Source organism: Ictidomys tridecemlineatus, chromosome 6, assembly GCF_052094955.1.
Source record: "Ictidomys tridecemlineatus isolate mIctTri1 chromosome 6, mIctTri1.hap1, whole genome shotgun sequence".
NCBI classification, from domain to species: Eukaryota; Metazoa; Chordata; class Mammalia; order Rodentia; family Sciuridae; genus Ictidomys; species Ictidomys tridecemlineatus.
This window is the reverse complement of record NC_135482.1, coordinates 102,263,256-102,287,260: the sequence shown is the minus strand read 5'-3', so window position 1 is coordinate 102,287,260 and position 24,005 is coordinate 102,263,256. Positions and strand designations below refer to the sequence as shown.

The following is a 24,005-nucleotide window of genomic DNA, read 5'->3' as shown; positions in this document are numbered from 1 at the left end:
TTCTTTTTTACTTCCACATATAATAGAAGACTTTGGGATTTATCTTTCTGTATCTGCTTTATTAATCAAACACAATATTTTCCATTCCATCTTTTTTAATGCAAACGACAGGATTTCATTCTGTATGTATATATCATCTGTACTTCATAAAATTTTCTTTAAGTGAGCACTTAGTGATTACATACCATAGGTATTGTAAATAGTGCCAGAATGAACATGGGAATTTAGGATTTCTGTGTTTCATAGTAATCTTGGTGACTATTGCTGCATAATAAAATTTCCCCCCAAAATAGGAATTTAAGTAAAAATCACATTTCATTCTTCTCATGATTTGTAGATTCACAAATTTGGCAAGGACTCTTGGCAGTTTTCTCTTGTGGTCCCATTAGGTTACACTTGATCTCATCTGCAGCTGAGGTCATTGAAGACTTGACCAAGCTGGGAATCCAGGACAGTTCATTAAAATGGCTGGAATCTTGAAGTTCACCTGGGGTTGCTGACAGAGCCACCTGAAAATGCTCTCTCCTACATGATAATCCTTACAGAGTAGATTTCCCATTAAGCAAACATCCTACCAAGTCAAGAGGAGGAGGCCTGACTTTCTAAGCTAGTTTCCTAAGTCAAGCTATTCTGGCTTCACCATATTTTATTGCTTAAAGGCAACTCACCACTGTCAGCCCACATTGGAGGACAGGAGAAATGAATAGAATGTGACAGATTTTGTGGATATTTTTTAAACACTACATATGTATTAAATATCCAACTTTATGTATGTTCTAATTTTTACTTTAGTACTATCAAACCAAAGGTCAAATGTTTTATTTGATATGTTGAAACTAACCCACAATAAGGAGAGGGGACAATGAGTGGAAAAATAGAAATTCAGTAGATTAGAAATAGGATATATAAGAACAGTAGAGGGATAGGAAAAGTACAGTGGAAATAATCTGACATAATTTTCCCACATGCATGTATGAAAACATCACAGTGATCCCTCCATCCTGTACATCAATAAGAATGTAACTATAACTAGAATAAGACATATTCCATGCTTCTATGATTGTGTAAAAATGGAATCTTATGTCATGTATAAGTAAAAAGAGCCATAATATATTTTTTTAAAAAAATTAAAATGTACCTAAAACTTATAGAGTATTAAGAATGTTAGTTTATCTCATCATCTCTCTTAATTGCTTATTATATTTTTATCCTGTTGAGTTTCTGTGCTTCATTCTGTATTTTCCCATGTTCTTCCACTATTTCTATTTTGAAGAGCATCTACAGTGTTGTTAGACTCATCCGCTTGTTCTTACTTTTAGCTACTGACTTTTTTTTAATATAACACATGACTCTCAAATATTGATTGGATTTTTGTTAATTATTTCTCTGCCAAGATGCACATAATATGAAACCTTCATAAAGATATTTTTTCTTTTCCATGCAGTTTATTTAGGGTAGATCAACTTAAGTAGAAATGATTGAAGTGGTTAGAAATAGACACCATCTAAAAGAAAAACTCTACTTTCAGTTCAAAAAATATGATGCAAGATTTCTGGATGTTCAATAGAATTTCTCCTCTTTGGTCCAAACTAAATTGTACTTGTGTATTCCCAGATAAAATGTGGCAACCATGCTAAAAATTTTAGAATCTTACCTAATAACTTTGAATAAAAAATGCCTAAGGAGGAAAATACCTGATTCTAGTTTTCACTTTTCTCTGAACTTCACTCTAAAAGTCTTGTTGTCTTGGAAGCTATGCAATGCTCTCAAGCAGCCCTGATATATTCCACTTTCCTAAACTCATTCCTACATGTGCACTTAAAATAAAAAAAAAGTCTGGCATAACAAAAAGCAGAAATCTCCATTAGAAGATCAGCTCTGAAGATAGAAAATTAATGTTCATTTGTAAGAGCTTTCACCTCAGATGCCATCACTTGATTCCTATGTACTTTAATTCAGGTTCCTTTTCTCTAACCCATTTGGCAGGAAACCAAACCCAGCTGCTGCCCCAGTGCAATGACTCCTGGTCTGACCCAGCAGGCTCTGCAGCCTCAGAGGGCCACTCTGCCAACTGTTCAGGTGAGCAAGGTCCCCAACAACAGAGCCTTCCCATTTCCTTTGGAAATGCCCACTGACATGGCCCTGTCTCTCCTCAGACAGCAGACAGCTCCGCCTGGTGAATGGGTACAGTCACTGTGCAGGGAGAGTGGAGATCCTGCAGCAGGGCTCCTGGGGCTCCATCTGTGGTGACAGCTGGGACCTGAATGATGCCCATGTGGTGTGCAGACATCTGGGCTGTGGAGTGGCCCTGGAGGCCACTATCTCTGCTCACTTTGGAGAGGGATCAGGGCCCATCTGGCTGGATGAGCTGAACTGCACAGGAGAAGAGGCCCATATGTGGCAGTGCCCTTCCCAGGTCTGGGGGCAGCACAACTGCAGTCACAAGGAGGACGTAGAGGTCATCTTCTCAGGTTTGTGGTGCACACTGTGCACAGGTGGTGGAGGGCAATAAAAAGTCTGCAGGGTGGTGTCTGAGCCCTAGGACAGGGATTGGTCAGTTGTTGACAGGGCAGAGGAGGAGAATGCTCCTCTTACAAATCCTGTTATTTCAGCAGAGGAGAAAATGAAGTCCTTTCATTTCCTGCTGCAGTAACTGAACTTCTGCTTTTTCCTTCTCAACACTGTCCCCTGTCACAGTCATTCTCTACAGTGTCCATTCAAAGCAGTCATCACTCTTCTGTGACATGTGGGTGCAACATCTTGACCCACTGAATTAGTTTTCTATTTTTGCTGTAACAATTTATCATAGATTGAATGATTAAAAACAACACAAATTTATCATCTTATAAGGTGTAGGTTAGAAGACTGACCTGGGTCTGTCTGGGCTATAAACAAGGTGTGAGCAGGCTGCAACAGCCAAAACTCTGGGAAGACTAATTTCTTTCCTTTATGGAACTTTTAGATGTTGCTTGAACTCTTTGTCTCATGGCCTCTTCCTTCTTAAAACCAACAGCAGCACAATCCTCTGACTATCATTCCATGAACGTGTATCCCTCAGATGAGGGCCAGAAACAATTATCTGCTTTTGAGGACACAAGTCTAAGGATATGATTAGATTGTACTCCCCTATTAATCCAGGACGATCCAGGATAATCCATGAAAGGATTCTTCTCTTAATGATGTCTATAAAGCCCTTTTGAAATAGGTAAAATATTCACAGGTTCTGAGGATCAGGGAGTGAACATATTTGGAGCTCCACTAATGTGCCACACCTATGTCAGGCATCCTTTGAGGGCCATCATCTGAGGGCCTGTCAGATGATTATTCAGAGTAGGTAAAGAGTTTACTCACTGCAGAGCCCCCAGATAGTATTCCTGCCTATTGATTTGCTAATATTACATTGTTGTAGAAACAGAAAGAGAGGTACAAGTTAGCAAAACAGGTTAGAGGGACAAAACAACAACAACAACAACAACAACAACAACAAGAAAAAAAGAACTTCCAGTCTTCTACCTAGTGGGTACTTCCTCAGCAGAGTCAGCAATGAGTACTGACTACTTACGAGAAAAAAACAGCAGTAAGAGCTGAATGCTCACTGACACCTGTTTTTGTTTTCCTCTTTTGCATTTCAGAGTTCCTGGCCCTCAGGCTGGTGAGCGAGGACCAGGAGTGTTCTGGATGGCTGTAGGTTTTCTTCAACAATATCTGTGGTAGTATCTTCCACAGCCCCATGGAACCCATGACCTTGTCCATAATCTGCAGACAGCTTGGCTGTGGGGACACTAGGACCCTGGATTTCTGGATTCCTTCTAGAGCAGGTTCTAGACCCCGCTGGGTGGATGGAATTCGCTGTTGGGAAACTGATACCTCTCTCTGGCAGTGTCTTTCTGACCCTTGGAAATACCAATCTTGCTCTTCAGAGGAGGAAGCTCATATCACATGTACAGGTGATTATTACTGTCTATTTTTATGTGTTTTTCCTATGTCTGTAGGTTGTTGTTAGGAAAGTTTTGTATATTCAAAGATAATGTATGAGTTAAAATAAGTCCACAAAATGGATACTGCATAGACATTATTTTATCCACCTCTTGCAATCCAATTTCAAAGGTAGTTGTGAGGAAAACTTGCAATGATAGCAATTTATGTAAAAAGTATCAGAGAGACTGAACTGAGAATATGGGAGCATGCAATTATAATCTGATAAACTTTCAAAGCAATTGGCTAATTCAGTTTTAAGTTATATTAACTGATGTGTATTTCTTTAGTAAGAGGGTGAATGACTGGATTACAATTATACACATTGCTTGTTATGTGCAAACAATTTATTCCCACCAACACAATCTACTCTTGATAGGTATCATTGTGATCATTTATTTTTGTAAGGAACAATAATAAAGACAAGAGAGGGTCAAGGTCCAGAGCCAGGAAAGGTAGCAGAGTGGCTCTTTGTCCAAGTGGCCACATTTATTTAAACCTACAGGTTATATTAGGTCATTAGTACCATAACCACATTATTGTTTAGAGTATAAGTAAGGTTGCTTATTCTGCAGTTACATTTCATAGTTACAAATATACAATATTAAGAGCTTTGTTCAGTTCTCAAGAAAGTTCATTGTCTGAAATTACTGTTATGTGGGCAGCACCAGGAGCACTAGATAACATTGTAGTTATCTAGCAAACAAGTTCTTCTATTCCCAGGAACTAATGAAGATTACAGTCAAAGCTGATAAGAGTCTAGCATGGAGGGCATTACTATAGCAGCTGGGAATCCTCTGCCTTTACACAGAAACTTTCCTAGGCACCAAGCATGTCACAGTCATGCAGTCATAAGGAATCCCAATCCCAAACACAGAAACCCTAAAGATCACCTTTGCTGTCTTTTAAGTCCTCTCAAATGCATAATAGTTTTCTTTTTAATGCTGGTGGAGGAAAAAATAGGGTAGGCCTTGACAACAGCAAGCACAACATAACAATCCCAGTTTTAGTAAACATCCACCTATGAATAATTGTTTGACCAAGAAAAGTTGGGTAACCATGAAGTTATCCAATCCAATAAACCTAAACCTCCATCATCTTGTCAGACCTCATCAATGATATAATTAAAGTAGTCTAACTCCTTTGAAATAGAATTACTCTTATCACTTAAGTTAAAGCAACACATATTATTAAACTCCTGACACCTTTGTGATATAATAATAACAAATAATCAATTTCAGCCTGATTGTCAAGTGTGGATTGACAATTTGTTTTTGTTCTTCATTAAGCATATTAATTGCCATAGAGGTATGATTAGTATTTTTTTTTTACCATAGCACAGACCAGTTTTATAGTAGTTTTATAGTAGTTTTCCTGGTCCAGGGATATCCACTAAGGAAAATGTCAGTGTCAAATTTTGCCTTAGAGAGAAGGCTTACTGAATCATCACAGTTTTTTATCAAGGGGAATAGACATTTATGGATTCATTGTGCAGGATGGTGGCCTTTTATATCCTGCGGGGATGGTAGAAACACAGTCTGCTAAGACAACAATGGGTACTGTGAGACATTTTGCAGGTATACAACAATTTTAGCCAAATGAACCCAAATATTGTAATGGGTTTTAGAAGTAAAGGAGTCTGACTGTACTGAAATTTCATGGCTGGGGTACAACAACAGAACAATATTATTGTTAAGACCAAAGTATTTACAGAGTTTTGTGTGAGTTTAGACCTGTTGGTGGAAGCATAGCAGTGTATTTTTTCCCCATGTGATCAGAGGTCTTGTCATCCTGGGTCTGGTAAAAACCTGTATATTACATAAATTTTTGCTAATGGCTGTTTGGGAATAAGATGTCTATCCAAAGCAGATGACCAATTGTGAGTATAAATTTATATTGCATTTTGAGTACATTAACTGTTAATAAAACAGTATTTAAAGCATTATAAATATGAGGGAAGCTAGATACCCATTTTTGTTTTACTTTAAAAGGCAAGTTTTAAGAGTATGATGTTCTTGTTTAACCAAAGCCTGCCTGGTAGGATTATGAGGAATTTTATAATTTAAAATTATATTTTATTGGTTAGAAAATTGTGTAAAAGCATGAGATGCATATGTAGAGGCATTATCCATTTTTAAATGAAAAGGCTTGTCTATGATGGCAAAACAAAGTAATAAATGAGAACTGCAAGTTGATATCTTATCAGACCTTTGGGCACTAGCCCAAATGAACCCAGAATGAATGTCAATAAAAATACAAAGAAAGGAGTAAGGATGAAAAGGAGGAAAATGAGTAACATCCATTTGGCAAAATATATTAGAACATAGGCCTTGTGGATTTTAAGATTTTCACACAAGGGATTGAAATTTATTGATTATAGCATGAACCAATTAAGAAGATATGGAAAACATTTTCATTAGTGATTGAGCATTTTGATGAAAAAAATCTATGGGATTTCACACCATCTCAAAATAAAGGACAAAAAGATTTCACGATTTTACCTGTATGAGCATTACATTCTATCAAAGGCATCTTGGTATGGCTGCATATACTAGAGAGGAAGATAAAAGATATATGATGCTACAAAATAGTTTAAAAGGTTAAAAAAAGAGATAGTAAGTTGAAGTCCAAATGAGGATATAAAAATATAAGCTATAAAAATATGAGGAACAAGTTTAGTTATATATATATATATATATATATATATATATATATATATATATATATATATATAACTACTGTGTATTTCTATGTGTTTGTCCTATGCCTGTCAAGAATCTGTAATAATGTTTAAAGTAGTAGAAAATAGTCTTTGTGTCAGGATAATAGTAGTTAAAGCAGGTTGCTATTGAGAGATTTGAAGTAGGATATAATAGTCAGTCCATATATCATTAATAAGAACAGATATTACTCCTTTTTGTTTACCTCTATTTGTGTGTTGGGGATGCAAATCAAGTCAAGATGGTGCCTGGCAGATTGTCAGGAGTAGTGGTATCTAAAGAAACTGTCAGGGAGCCATTTAGATTACAGCCATTAGATGATTAGGATTCCTTATTGGCTGACTGCTGTATCTAGATGATGTTAATTGAGTTAAGCTGTGTGTAATTAGTTGGGTATATATACCTCTGCTGTTTAGCAGAGAAGCGGCTCCCAATACCTTGGGTGCCCACTACTTTGAGTCCTCGCTCAGTTCCCACTGAGTTCACTTGCAATAAAGTAGTTCCCGTATCAACCTTCAAGTTGCTTGTCACCTCCCAGCTGGACTGCGGCATTTGTGCACACTTTTAACCCATTTATAAAAGGAATGGTAGAAATTAAGGAAGATGGGAAATGTATAACCTAATATAACAAAGAGAATTGTCTATCATGAGGTATGTGAAAATTAATTGGTGTTAAAAAATTGTTAATGCAACTTTATAGTAGAGGAATAATTGTAAATATGGGAGATAGAGTTTTCTCATAAGAAAGGTATAAAACATGAATGTCTATGTCTCTTTGTCTTTTTTTTATTTGGTTTTTCTTTTTAAATACATGACAGCAGAATGCATAACAATTCTTATTACACATATAGAACAATACTTCATATCTCTGTATATAAGTTTATGTTCACACCAATTCACATCTTTATACATGTACCTTAGGTAATGATGTCCATCACATTACTCCATCATTGCTAACCCCCTGCCCCCTTCTTTTCCCTCCCACCTCTCTGCCCTATCTAGAGTTTGTCTATTCTTCTCATGCTCCCTTTCCCTAGCCAACTATGAATCAGTCACCTCATATCAGAGAAAACATTTGGCATTTGATTTTTTGGGATTGGCTATCTTTACTTAGCATTATCTTCTCCAACTACATCCATTTACCTGAAAATGCCATGATTTTATTCCCTTTTATTGCTGAGTAATATTCTATTGTGTACATATGCCACATTTTAAAGTCCATTAATCTACTGAAGGACATCTAGGTTGGTTCCACAGTTTTGCTATTGTGAATTTTGCTGCTATAAACATTGATGTGGCTGTGTCCCTATAGTATGCTGTTTTTAAGTCCTTGGATATAGACCAAGGAGAGGGATAGCTGGGTCAAATGGTGGCTCCATTCTCAGTTTTCCAAGGAATCTTCATACTGCTTTCCAGATTGGCTGCACTGATTTGCAGGCCCACCAACAATGATGAGTGTGATTTTTCCGAACATACTCTCCAACACTTATTGTTGTTTGTATTCTTAATAGCTGCCATTCTTACTGGAGTGAGATGGTATCTTAGAGTAGTTTTGATTTGCATTTCTCTAACTGCTGGAGATTGTTAGAGTCTGTAAACAAGTCAGGATGGCGCCTGACATTTTGCCAGGGGGAGTGGTTTGTGAGGTGGCGCCAGTGAGCCATTAAGTATGGAGATTCCTTATTGGTTGACTGCTGTATCTAGTTTATGTTAATTAAGATAAACTGTGTGGAATGTATATATACCCTCCTGTCCTACAATAAAAGGCTCCCACTCCTGTGTATCAAGGTACACGAGTTGTTTGTCACCCCCCCCCCCGTTATTCTGTCACAGAGATAAAGAAAACTCTATCTCCCATATTTACAATTCTTCCTCTACTATAAAGTTGTTCATTAGCGATATTGGTCTGAAGTTTTCTTTCTTTGATGTGTCTTTGTCTTAGTTTTGGAATGGTTTTGGTTTTGTCTGGTTTTGGAATCAGGGTGATATTGGCCTCAGAGTATGAGTTTGGAAGAGCTGCCTCTTTTTCTGTTTCTTGAAATAAATGGAAGAATATTGGTATTGGTACTTCTTTAAAGGCCTTGTGGATCTCAACTGTGTAACCATCCAGTCCTGGGATTTTCTTGGTTGATAGGCTTCTGATGGCATCTTCTATTTCATCACTTGATATTGGTCTGTTTAAATTGTGTATATCTTCCTGATTCATTCTGGGCAAGTTGTATGACTTAAAAAAATTGTCAATGCCTTCACTTTCTTATTTTTATTGGAATATAAATTTTCAAAATAATTTCTAATTATCCTCTCATTTCTGTAGTGTCTGTTGTGATATTAACTTTTTCATTATGTATGCTGATAATTTGAGTTCTTTCTCTTCTTCTCATCACTAGCATAGCTAAGGGTCTGTAAATTTTATTTAATTTTTCAAAGAACCTACTTTTTGTTTTCTCAATTTTTTCAATTGTTTCTTTTGTTTCAATTTCATTGATTTCATCTCTCATTTTAATTATTTCTTGCCTTCTATTGGTTTTTCTGTTGATTTGTTCTTCTTTTTCTAGGGCTTTGAGATGCAATTTGAGGTCATTTATTTGTTGACTTTTTCTTCTTTTAAGGAATGAAATCCATGCAATGAACTTTCATCTTAGAGTTGTTTTCATAGAGTAAGAGAGATTTTGATATCTGCTGTCTATGTTCTCATTTACCTCTAATAATTTTTAATCTCCTCTTTTATGTCTTCTGCAACCCATTGTTCATTCAGTAGCATATTGTTTAGTATCCAGGTGTTGGAGTAATTTTCATTTTTTATTTTGTGGATGATTTCCAATTTCATTCCATTATGATCTGATAATGTTAATTTTGATAATATTAATCCATGGTAGTATCTCTACTTTTTTGTATTTTCTAAGAGTTTCTTTTTGGCATAGTATATGGTCTATTTAGAGAAGGATTCATGTGCTGCTGAGAAGAAAGTATATCTGCTTGATGCAGGTTGTAGTATTCTATATATGTCAGTTAAGTCTAAGTTATTGATTATATTATTGAGTGCTAAAGATTCTTTATTCAACTTTTGTTTTGAAAATCTATCCAATGATGAGAGAGGTGTATTAAAGTCACTCAAAATATTGTGTTGTGTTCAATTTGATTCTAAAACTTGAGAAGAATTTGCTTGATGAACATAGCTGCAGCATTGTTTGGGGCATATATATTTATGATTGTTATGTCTTGTTTGTGTATGGTTCCCTTGAGCAGTATGTAATGTCCATTATTTTTATCTCTTTTTATTAACTTTGGCTTGAAGTCTACTTTATTTGATATGAGGATGAAAACCTCTGCTTGCTTCTGCAGTCTGTGTGAGTGGTATGATTTGTTCCAACCTTCAGTTTGTGTATGTCTTTGCCTATCAGATAAGTCTTCTGGAGGCAGACTATTGTTGGGTCTTTTTTTTAATCCAATTTGCTAGTCTATGTCTTTTGATTAGTAAGTTTAAGCCATTAAGATTCAGGATTACTATTTAGACCTGGTTTGTATTTCCAGCCATATTTGTTTAGTTTTGCTATTTAACTTGACTTAATTTTCTTATTTGATTAGTTTTTTTTTTCTTTAGGGTAAGAAAAAATATTCCCTCTGCTGACTTTCATTTTTGTTTTTTGTTTCCTCTTCTTGGAGTATTTTCCCAATGTTTTGTAGTGTCAGTTTTCTAGCTATAAATTCTTTTATGTTTTGTTTACCATGAAAGGTTTTTATTTCAACTTCAAATCTAAAGCTTTATTTTGCTAGATATAAGATTCTTGGTTGACACCCATTCCTTTCAGAGCTTGATATATATTGTTCCATGATATTCTAGCTATCAGGGTCATGTTGAAAATCTACTGTTAACCTAATTTGTTTTCCCTACATGTAATCTGATTCCTTTTTCTTGTGGCTTTTAAAATTCTCTTCTTATTGTGTATATTGGGTATTTTCAAAATAATGTACTTTGGTGTGAATCTGTTGTGATTTCGTACATTAAGCATCCTGTAGGCTTCTTGAATTTGGATTTCCAATTCATTCTTCATTTAAAAAATTCTTTTTTTATTGATTGTTCAAAACATTACAAAGCTCTTGACATATCATATTTCATACATTAGATTCAAGTGGATTATAAACTCCCATTTTTACCCCAAATACAGATTGCAGAATGACATTGGTTACACATACACATTTTTACATATTATTAAGTGTTGTATTCTGCTACCTTTCCTATCCTATACTATCCCCCTCCCCTCCCCTCCCATCTTCTCTCTCTACCCCATCTACTGTAATTCATTTTTCTGCTTGTTTATTTCCCCATTCCCCTCACAACCTCTTATATGTAATTTTGTATAACAATGAGGGTCTCCCTCCATTTCCATGCAATTTCCCTTTTCTCTTCCTTTCCCTCCCACCTCAAGTCTCTGTTTAATGTTAATCTTTTCCTCCTGCTCTTCCTCTTTGCTCTGTTCTTAGTTGCTCTCATTATATCAAAGAAGACATGTGGTATTTGTTTTTTAGGGATTGGCTAGCTTCACTAGGCATAATCTGCTCTAGTGCCATCCATTTCCCTGCAAATTCCATGATTTTGTCATTTTTTAGTGCAGCGTAATACTCCATGGTGTATAAATGCCACATTTTTTTTAATCCATTCATCTATTGAAGGGCATCTGGATTGGTTCCACAGTCTAGCAATTGTGAATTGTGCTGCTATGAACATCAATGTGGCAGAACTCAAAGTGGATCAAGGAACTAGATATCAAATAAAGACTCTGTTTCTGACAGAAGAAAAAGTTGGCTCCAATCTATATATTGTGGGGTCGGGCTCCAAATTCCTTAATAGGACACCCATAGCACAAGAGTTAATAACAAGAATCAACAAATGGGACTTTATTAAACTGAAAAGTTTTTTCTCAGCAAGAGAAACAATAAGAGAGGTAAATAGGGAACAAATTTTTACTCCTCACACTTCAGATAGAGCCCTAATATCCAGGGTATACAAAGAACTCAAAAAATTAGACAATAAGATAACATATAACCCAATCAATAAATGGTCCAAGGACCTGAACAAACACTTCACAGAGGAGGACATACAATCAATCAACAAATACATGAAAAAATCTTCACCATCTCTAGCAGTCAGGGAAATGCAAATCAAAACCACCCTAAGATACCATCTCACTTCAGTAAGATTGGCAGCCATTATGAAGTCAAACAACAACAAGTGCTGGCAAGAATGTGGGGAAAAGGGTACTCTTGTACATTACTGGTGGGACTGCAAACTGGTGCGGCCAATTTGGAAAGCAGTATGGAGATTCCTGGGAAAGCTGGGAATGGAACCACCATTTGACCCTGCTATTGCCCTTCTCAGACTATTCCCTGAAGACCTTAAAAGAGCATACTAAAAAAAAATTCTGATATTATTTCATTGAATATATTGTTCATTCCTTTGGTTTGGACCTTCATGCCTTTCTCTATCCCAATTACTCTTAAATTTGGTCTTTTATGCTATCCAATATTTCTTGAATGTTCTGTTCATGGTCTCTTACCATTATCACTGTGTGGTCTATATTCTTTTCAAGATTATATATTTTGTCTTCATTGTCTGATGTTCTATTTTCCAAGTGGTTTACTATGTTGGTGATGTTCTCATTTGAGCTTTGAACTGGGTATATTATTTCTTTCATTTTAAGAATTTGTGATTGTTTTTGGTTTGTTTATTTTTTAGAATCTCTATCTTCCTGTTGAGGTGATTTTTTACTTCCTGTATTTGTTTATGTAGCTCCTTGTCGAAGAGCACTTTCACTGCCTGTATTTGCTCTTATATCTTCATTGAGTTCACAGAACATCTTAACCATGTACATCCTAAACTCCTTCTCTGTATTTTCTTGTGCTGTGGCTTCTAATGATGTGGCATCTTCATGTGTTTGAAGCATTTTTTTCCTTGTCTTTTCATGTTGTTCATGTGCCTTCCTTTCCAGATCTGTGGGTCTAGAATGTTATTGTTTTTATGCTATAGGTTTTTAGTGCTCTTGTAGGGTTCCAAGACCTCTTCTTTGTGGGGAAGTACAATGTTAACAGATCCCAATATCAGCAATATAATTCCTATGAAAAATTTGTTGTTATTAAGACATTTACAATTTAGTATCAATGTACAGAAATGTTGAATTCAATTATTATCTAAAATAGAATCAGTAGTTTTGTTAAAAAGTTTACAGTTTCTGACAATGGACAATAACCTTTGGGTGGGGCTTAGGATGATATGTTGAGAAGGTAGGATGTGAGGATACAGAGTCAATATATCTTAGGAAGTATGAAGGAGAAATCTAGTGAATAAGGTTAGTAGCAAGAGAACAGACAGAAATTAATTTATGGTAGGCAAGTACGTGGGATGACACTAGAGTACATAAAACAAACACAGATATGTATTTAGAAAAATACAGATGTTAAAATAGCAAAATTTTGATGAGGGAAATTGAAAGAACAAAAAGGAAAAGAAAAAAGACCATATGCAACACCTCTATACTATATTATTCAGATGACTCAGTCCTCAAAGTCCTATTTCATGTAAAGTTACTGGTTTCACATATATTGGGCGTTTGAGGGGCAGAAGATGGAGGGGTAGAAGAAAACAAACAAACAAACAGACAAAAACAAAAAACTTGAGGGAGGAAGCCAGGGTTGTAGGTAGCTTTAGAAGATCTTGCTTCTCTTCTCATCCAGTAGGTGGGGTTTTCTGTTGTAAGCTGGTGTCTCTGCCCTCTGGATAGTGGAAGTAACCAGGGTGGGAAGACTTGTCCTGGAGCAGGTGCCTGGATGCAGAGAGTGGCACAAAGAGTCCCTGCAGAAAGACTGCACCTCATGGGTCTCTTCTTTGGACAACTCACTCATATGACTTGAGTGTCTGGTACTATCTCCCTTCTTGCCTGCAGATTTCCCAGTTCCTGGTCTCTCTGTTAGGCTCCAAACTTTAGCCCCATCTCCCTCTCCCTTAGCAGTTCCCAATTGAGGAAACTCTCACTCTGGGCTCCCTGGTCGCACTGCACACCTATGTTGGGCAGCTACTGTGTTGGATTATCACCACTGGGGAGGAGGAAGGTTGGAAACCTGGTACCTGGCTGCTGGAGATACAATCTGGGAATTTCCCCCAGCTAAATGATGAGAATGTTGAGTCAAGATGGCAGAGGTCTGCTTTCAGCACTGAGGTATCTGGTGAGGTGGGAGGAGCCTGGTGAGGTCAGGGGAGCCCGGTGATGGTGTTGTGCTGTGGGTAGGTAGCAGCTGAGTGACTTGCATGGTAGCATAGCAACATCTTGGCAATCTCTGTGTCTGTTAAGGATAAAATTTCAGTATGACAATCAGTAACTAATTGAGCATACATAACAGAAAGAGATAAAATATTAGAGCCTGAAAAATAAGAAAAATATAATTCTTTATATATATATATATATATATATATATATATATATATACTTTTATGTATATAATTTTGGTTATACTAGTAACTACTGTTGTAAAAGCATAAGGTGTTTTTAACAAAAACTATCAATGACAATGGCACATTAGATATTGAAATTTGATCCAGCATTGTTGTTGATAATCCTTCTTAATTTTTTGTAAAGCCTGTTTTAAAGAAAAAGTTAAATAAAGAAAGGAGGCAGCGTCGTGTTTCTTTAACAACTGGAAAAAATGAGAGATAAGTTTGGCATCAGCTGTAATTTTAAATTTATGTATTTAAGAAACTATACTTATGAAGATTAATCTCATTTATGTTGTTTAATTTACTTATTTTAATTATAACATAAAAACATAAGAAAAACATGATTAATTGTATTAATCATCCCTGTTTGGTTTAGGAAAAATTTAAAAGTAATGGATATTATATTATATTTTAGATATCTGGGGGAATTAAGACTTTATTGTTTGGTCACCTAGAAAAACCCATAAGTCAGAATCTTAAGGACATCTAATTTTTTATCTGATTACTTGATTTAAATTAAGTTATTTGGATCCATTTTTATTTAAATTTTTACTTATGAGCGTTCATTTGTCTAAATGTCAATTTTGATATCAGGTACATAATATACAGACATAGCATAGGCCTGTGTAATTGGAAATGCCATGTGCAAGATCTAACAGCTATGATGGACACTGAAATCAATGGTTTCAGATATCCAGCTATTTGTCTGTGGGGGATTTCAGATCCATTCCCAATGTCACCATATTTATATCCTTCTAAGAATTTATTTTAAAATATTTTGAATATATTTGAGACTTAACTCTGGAGAAATTGGCCTTTGGATAAAGACAGAATGTAAAAACCTTTATAGTTAGATAAAACAAGACTGATCAGAAAAATACATCAACTTATGTAGAATACTTAAAAACTTACATTGTAATAATATAAACTTTTTTTGTCAGGTCAGAGTGTAATTTTAGCTCAGATAAAAGCCAGTAGGAAGCTTGTGAAATTTTTAGTAAAAACTTTTTTCAAAAAAGAAAACTTGCACATTTAGAATGTTTCTACTTTTGTTGTTCTGTGCTGTAATATTAGGGAGGAACTAGTCAAGAAAGCAAGCTGAACATAGATAAGACAGTCAGCCATGCAGTTTGGATTTAAAAGAGACACTTTTTTCCCTTTGTCTTAACTGGTTTTTTTATAAGACTAGTAAATCATGTAGATCCTATAATTTGCATTTTAAATATAAGAATAGGAATTTTATAGATCCAGTGGAATTTATAAGATAAGTAAAACTGTTGTAACCATTTTTCTTTTTATAACTTTTTAAAGCATGGTGTTATAGAAATCACCCAATTACTTATCATCAACAAACTAATCTGTAGAGGATTTCAGAGTAAACATCCAATTTTATCGGATTCCCCAAGTTGCCACTCACTCATTTGAAAGTAGCAGCCAATGGATAATGTTATTATTATGGAGCTTACATGAATACCAGCTGGCACTGTCAGTAAAGGAATAAATGTCATTCATATTTACTGTAAAAAAAAAAGAAGTCTCTCTCAAAACAACTTCCCAAATTTGATCTAAAGCTTGTAAGAACCATGTGTTTCTTACAAGAAAACATAAGAAAGCTGGAGTTGAAGTTGAAAATTACTTTGTATTTTTTCTCTGAGCAGCCTTAATGCTTCTCCACATCATTCACATTTCTCATCATTTCTTTATTGGCTTCCAGTTTTCTTTCTCTTTGTGTTCCCAGAATAGAGTTTCCCTACTTCTTGTCACTCACAGAGTCACAAAAAGTATACTTCTATTCTGCTACTTGACTCCTCATTAAGAACTCCTGTCAGGAAGTTTAACCAGATTACATATATTTTAGGGAAAAGTAGCATTCTATGGTTCCTAGAGGCATTTGGCAATGTCAGCTTCTGACATCATTTATTCCTGAAGATTGACCAATCTACCTAAAATGAACACAAATTTGAAATTAAATATTCATATTTGAAATATGAAGCCTAGAATCATTAATGAAACATAATTAACTATGGTTTAACTAAGGTTTTTCTTATAATCCATTTATTTTTTAGTCTTAATGCCTATATAATTACATTTTTCCCTGAATTCATGCCTATCACCTGAGACTTCTGATGATCTCATCCTTATTTAGTACTGCATCCCTTGTACAGCCATCATTCCAAATCTCTGGCCACAGTACTAATATATATGTGCTTTATAAGAAGCCAATTCAGATACCCATCAATTACAGTAACTGTCAGAAATCATTCAGAAAAGACACTGTTATCTACTTAAAACAGGAATCTTGGCATTTCTCAAATTGCTTAGTCTAATAATTTAAAATATTATTATATAAAATTAAATATAGGCATGTGAATGTTTTATTGCTAAGAGCACAGCCAAATAATATGATGCATTGTGGGAAGCCATTCTCACACGTTATCAGGTGCCTCCCGTTAAGGGGCTGAGGCACTTTGGCAAAAGTCGAAGTTTTTCTGACACTTTCCTGATGAGAGAGCCCATCCATGTGGGGGTGTGCCTGACCACTGACCCCGGGGACCCAATCACTGACCCTGACCTTGGAGTGCAGCCCCCCCAACCTTCATTGGATGGAATTCTCCCCTATATCTCTTGTTCCCTAATAAAAGGCTAGTCCCCGGCGTGCTCTCGCTCTCTCTCTTGCTAGCCCTGAGTAATCCCTGCTTCCCTGCTGGGCAGCTAGAGGAGCAAACCAGAGAGGGGAGCCCTCTCGGACCTAGCAATAGAAATAAGGTAACTGAGTCTTGTGTTTTATTTCGATCTCTTCTAACTAACTTTATGCCTAGAACCTCATTAATGAAACCACTGCGCAGGCCGCGTGGTAGAATGCATGATATTTTTGGTTGAAAGGTGATACCAGCAAGCCATTGAGATGATATGATTATGTTAAGGTTTGCATTCATATGGACATTGGATGCCTGCTGTCCACCTCTGCTTGCTACGGGACTCCTGGAGAGTTCCCATTAGTTGGGGAAGTGTGGTAGGTGGGAATTCCGGAGGAGGAACTTCATCTTGGGGTCCAGGGAGAATTCTGCTGTGTGCGTCGGTCGGAAATCTTCCCAGGAGCATATGGGGCATTGGTGGCAGTTTCAAAAAGAAAGTTTGTTCCTGCTTAAGTGGCTCGTGATTTTGTGCCCACCCAGACTGTGGCAATTGGTGGCCCATAAGGGGAACGGCTGAAGCATGGAAGTGAGTAAAGTTGCTCGCCCCTGAGGGAAGGTGAAAGAATGGGTGACCATTTCAAAAAAAAAATGTGTTCTTGTTTTGATTTATTTTCTTTTGTTTCAAGCTGCCTATCCCTAGAATTTTCTCAGGCAAACTGGGAAAAATGGTTGGCTCAAGGTTTGAAGTGGTTCGGCCCTGAGAAAGAAAAAATTGATATAACTATTTTTTGTTCCATTTTTGTTTCATTTTGTTTCAGTTTTGTTTTATGCTATTTTATTGGGTTGCATTACCTTATAGTAGATTAGAAACTAGTAAAAAAAAAAAAAACACCGAAAGACTGTTAAGTAAATTGATAGAGGTCCAGACTATGGTAGAAAACATGTTAGGTCAAGCAAAAGAGAAGGTGTTTCGAGCTAGTCAGACAGAGGAAAATTTAAAGAAAGAAAGCTTAGAGGAAAAACAACCATCATGTTGGGAGTTACAACAGGAGGCTGCTACTAACTCTGTTCTATCACCAGAGGGCATAATTCAACCAACAGCTCCATCTAGAGCAGAGCGGCCCTCAACTCCCGTAGGTGATGGATGGAATCCTGAGGCAGGACCTCAAAGATTAACATGCCCTGTACTTGAGCAGGCAGGAGGGCAACAAATTCACCATGATTTAGATTTTAAAACAGTGAAGCAGTTAAAGGAGGCTGTGGTCCCCAAGCACCCGTTACCATAAGTACAGCCGAATCCATTACCAAGTTGGACATGACACCAGCAGATTGGGCTAACATGTGTCAATCTGTGCTAAATGGAGGACAATATTTGTTATGGAAGGTTGCCAATGACGAATTTTGCATGGAGACAGCTAGGCGAAATGCAACAGCCGGTTACCCTCAAAGAAATCTAGAAATGTTGTTAGAAATAGGACCTTATGAAGGTCAACGGCAACAAATTGAATATGATCCTGGTGTATATGCACAAATTGTTGTAGATGTGGTTAGGGCATGGAAAACTTTACAGGGGCATGGAGATTTACAAGGACAATTATCTAAGGTAATACAAGGAACTAATGAATCTTACACTGAATTTCTAGATAGGCTTATTCAAATAGCTTCTAGAATATTTGGGGATACAGAACAGGCAATGCCATTTATAAAACAACTGGCTTATGACCAAGCAAATCATTGCTGCAGAGAGGTCATTAGACCATGGAGATATAAAGATTTAAACACATATATTAAATTATGTAGAGACGTTAATGAACAAGGGCAAGTCATGGCAGCAGTACAACAGGCTTTAGATGCCAGGCAAAAAACATGCTATAATTGTGATCAAACAGGACATTTTAAAAGGAGTTGCCCCATAGGAGGAGGGTTTTAAAAAGCTAGGTATCAAAAGAATAGAATACATGATGCCGTAGAGGGAGACATTGGGCTAATGAACGCTGTTCTCAAACAACCATAGATGGTATTGCATTATCAAAAAATGGACAAGGACCAAGTGCTTACCCATGATATCGTGGAGAAAAGCATTAGGCTCCATTGCCAAAAAATGGACTGGAGGGCCCACTGCTCTGGGGCCCAAAACCACAAATATACGGGGCAATGGAGGAACCCAGCAGCACCATCAAGGTAGTGCCCAGGATACATTATCCATTAAATCCCTCATCAGACAAACTAGAGGGAGTTCAGGGTTGGACATCTGCTCCTCTGCAAGAGCAGTACTAATTCCAGAGATGGGAGTTCAAATCATTTCCACAGGAGTAAAAGGACCTCGTCCCCAAGGAACAGGAGGCTTATTATTGGGACACAGTTCTTCTACACTAAAAGGACTTATGATAAGTCCTGGGGTAATTGATCCCAATTATGAAGGTGAAATAAAAATTATAGCTAGCTCTCCAAGAGGTATATCAGTAATTTCACCAGGAGATAGAATAGCACAGTTATTAATAAGACCCAGCCTACATGATAAATTTTCCAGTTGTAATGTAGAAAGAGGTTCCAGGGGATTAGGCTCCACAGGTATAGATTGGGCTATGCTGTCTTTAAATTTAGATTCTTGCCCCATGCTAAAACTAAATGTTTAAGGACATGAGTTTAATGGGCTACTGGACACAGGTTCTGACCTTAGCATCATCTCTCGTCAACAATGGCAAAAACATTGGCCATTACCACAAGCCACTCAAATGCTTCGAGGCCTAGGAATGGTGACTAATCCCCATAGAAGTGCAATGGTATTAGATTGGAAGGATCGTGAAGGATGTGAAGGAACTATACAGCCCTATATATTGGATCATCTTCTTATAAATTTATGGAGACGAGATGTCCTAGATCAATTAGGTTTGATATTAACAAATAACATCAGTCCTAACGTGCCCACTACTAGGGCTAGACAAGGCTTTCAGAAAGAAAAAAGATTAAGAAAACAAGAACAAGGTATTACAGCACCAATTCAAATAGATCAAGAAATAAATAGACAAGGATTGGGTTTACAGAAAGGGCCACTGAGACACTCAAAATTACTTGGAAATCAGAAAGACCAGTGTGGGTTCCTCAGTGGCCCCTAACTAAGGAAAAGATACAAGTAGCCCATGACCTGGTCAAACAACAATTAGTGGAGGGACATATACAACCTTCTGTATCTCCTTATAATACTCCCATTTTTGTCATTAAAAAGAAATCTGGTAAATGGAGATTATTGCAAGATTTAAAAGCCATTAATAATGAGATGGTTATTATGGGACCTGCTCAATCAGGGATTCCCCAATAGCCTGCTTTACCAAAAACCTGGTATATTTTAGCTATAGATATTAAAGATTGTTTTGTTTTTTCAATTCCAATTCATCCTGAGGATAGTCCACATTTTGCATTTACTATCCCTGCACTAAATCATGAAGTTCCTGATCTGAGATATGAATGGAAAGTACTCCCTCAAGGATGGCTAATAGTCCAACTATGTGTCAAATTTATGTTAACAAAGCAATCCAGCCACTTAGAAATCAAAATCCTGAACTACAAACATTTCACTATATTGATGATGTGTTATTGGCACATAAAGATAAAAACACATTGCTAGAATGTTATGTCACACTTACAAATTTATTAAAAAATTACAATCTAGAGATAGGAATAGATAAAGTACAATTACATCTTCCAATTAATTATTTAGGATTTCTATTATCCTCAACCATGGTCCATCCACCAAAAATTCAAATACAAGTAGATCAACTCAAATTACTTAATGGCTTTAAAAAGTTATTGGGAGACATAAATTGGATAAGGCCTTATCTAGCCATACCAACAGGAGAACTAGGACCTTTATTTGATATCCTAAAAGGTCCATCATATCCAAATTCACCCCACATGTTAATGTCTAAACCACGAAAGGCATTAAAAATCATTGAAACATATATGGAAAGTATGCATTTGGATAGAATTGATATAAGTTTGCCTTTATTATTTATTGTGCAACCAAAAAAAGTATTCCTACAGGAGTATTTTGGCAAGAAGGTCCATTATTGTGGATACATTTATCTTATTCTCCTAACACCATTCTTACTAGGTATCCTGAGTCTGTAGGACAATTAGTACTCAAAGGAATAAAAGCAGCAAAGGGAGTGTTTGGGATTTCTCCCAATAAAATTATGACTCCATTAATATGGATCAAATCGATGGAGTTAGCTAATGAGTTAAATACTTGGGCAATAATCATGTGTAAATCTAATGTTTCATTTGATAATCATTTACCATCTAATCCTTTGCTGTCTTTTTGGTCTAAGCATCCTGTAGTTTTTCCAAAAATGACAAGAAAAACCCCTATCATGAATGCCCCAAATATATTTACTGATGGGTCAAATAATGGTACAGCAGCAGTAGTTACCTCTGATCAAACTTTTACATTTTTAGTACCCAAACAATCAGCTCAAAAGGTAGAGCTTAATGCAGTATTACAAGCTTTTATGATGTTTAAACATTCTGTATTTAATTTATTTTCTGAGAGTCAGTATGTAGTTAATGCTATAGTATCCCTTGGAGATGCTGGTAGGATTTCTTCTTCCTCTACTGTTTTCTCTTTGTTTTCCACTATACAAAGTTTAAACAGGGACAGAAAAGATCCATTCTTTATAGGACATATCAGGGCACATACAGGATTGCCTGGAGCCCTTAGTTTGGGCAATGAATTAGCAGATATATCTAGACATCACATACATATTTTCTCCACAATAAAAGAAGCTATAAATTTTCATAAAAGGTTCCATGTCAATTCTAATACTGTACAAAAGTATTTTAAAATAACTAAAGAACAAAGCAGACATATAATAGAACAATGTCAAAATTGTGTGACATTTTTACCACAAGTTAATCTTGGAGTCAATCCTAGAGGACTGATACCTAACCATATTTGGCAGATGGATGTCACACACTTGCCAAAATTTGGAAAATTAAAATATTTGCTTGTTACAGTTGATACTTCTTCTGGATATTTGATGGGCTCCCTTCATGTGGGAGAAAACAACTAAAGATATTATAGCTCATCGCTTACAAAATTTTGCCACTGTGTGTATTCCAAAACAGTTAAAAACAGATAATGGTTCTGGTTATGCTTCTACCTCTTTTAAACAATTTTGCTCATCATTTGGCATTACTCACATAAGAGAAATTCCATACAATCCACAGGGACAAGGCATAGTTGAAAGAGCTCATCAAACTATTAAAATGTACTTATTAAAACAAAAAGAGTGAATTGGAAAGGGGTATATATCCCCCAAAGATAAACTTAAAATAACCCTTTTTACTCTAAACTTTTTAAATTTGGATTCATCATGGCTTAGTGCTGTGGAAAGACATTTGTATCCAAAAAATTTACATAAGTCTAAGGTACTTTGGAAGGATATTCTAACAGGACAATGGAAAGGTCCTGACCCAGTGATTGCCTGGAGTCGGGGTTCTGTTTGTGTGTTTCCACAGGGCGAACAGCAGCCGATTTGGATTCTAGAGAGATTAACCAAAACAATTTCTACAGACCAAAAAGAAGATAATTTGACTCAAATCCATAACAGCTGATATCCAGAACTCTAGCTTGGCTATTCTTACATCTGTGACAGTGATTAACCAGGATGCTTTTTTCAATATCTATTTTATTATTGCTTTTTCCCACGTCATAAAGTTCTATTTTATTTTTGAGCTCATACAGACCTATGTTAATGTTTATCTGATCAGTTTTATTTTTTGACTGTGGAGTTTTTAAACATTGCAATGGATATTTCACCTAGGTAAAGCTACAAAACCTTTACTATTGTCTTATGTGTTGTATGTTATGTGTTCACACTTCTGTTTTGTGTTGTATGTCTGTATGTGCGTATGTTCATATATCATATATGAGGAGCGCTCATAAATAAATTGATCCAAATTTTTTTATTATTCATGTGATTTTAATGGTTTAATTTAAATTGGGTAAACAGCTGTTGAGGATTGTTTTAATATGTGTACAAATAAGCAGGTTAACAGATCTGTTTGTTTAGTTTCACCTTTCCTTTTAATTATATTTAATAATTCTGTTCAGGATAATGTAAATTGTTCAAAAAATTGTTTTCTTGGTACCTGTTGGAATGTTACATAATTTTTTTTAGCATCATTGTCATATTCCTATCTTCATCCCAGTGCTGGTGAAGACAAAGATGAAACCAAACTACAGTTTCTTCGATAGTTATCACAACAAACTGTATAAACTGATGCATCAATGAATAATAACTCAACAAGTAATGCTCAATCAATGAGTCAATTTATTTTGTGAGGAAATGGACATATTGATAGATTCCTCTGCTTTGAACTGCTTACAGAACTTGCCTGGACTATGTATCACTTGTATGCATAGTGATCTATCTGTTGATGCACAGTTATGGTAGTGCTGGTGTATCTTTGCTGATGTGTCACCAGTGATGCAATTTTTCCTAAGGAGCCATCAATTGACTTGGTGTCATGGCATATCTTTATCCTCCTCCCTTCTACTAGTGATGGTCTAATTTTTGGGGCCAACAGAGGTGAGGCAAAGAACCTCACCCCCCCACTGGTGCATAGGCCTATCCACAACTATGGCTATATGCTGGACCAGTATTCAGTGAAGAGTATGATCCAATTGCAGTGGTATCAACCTAAAACAGGAGGCTGATGCCTAGAAGTCAGTTCAACCCATGACGGGTAAGAACCATATGTTGAATTGGACAATCTTAACAGGCACGGTCCCTAGCCACATTGCTTGTTGCTTAATTAAACAGAAGGGGGGAGATGCTAAGAGCCACAGCCAAATAATATGATGCATGGCATTTTTGGTTGAAAGGTGATGCCAGCAAGCCTTTGAGATGATATGATTATGTTAAGATTTGCATTCATATGGATATTGGACTCCTGCTGTCCACCTCTGCCTGCTACTGGACTCCTGGAGAGTTCCCATTTGTTGGGGAAGTGCAGTAGGAGGGAATTCTGGAGGAGGAACTTTCTCTTGGGGTCTGGGGAGAACGCTGCTGCGTGCATCAGTTGGCAATCTTCCAGGGAGCCTACAGGGCATTGGTGGCAGTTTCAAAAAGAAAGTTTGTTCCTGCTTAAGTGGCTCGTGATTTTGTGCCCAGCCAGACTGTGGCA

General features: G+C 36.4%; 1 pseudogene; it reads left to right on the top strand.

Annotated features, from left to right (window-relative positions):
* Positions 1-24,005, top strand: part of LOC101958381 (antigen WC1.1-like) — an 85,657-nt pseudogene that overhangs the window by 12,069 nt on the left and 49,583 nt on the right.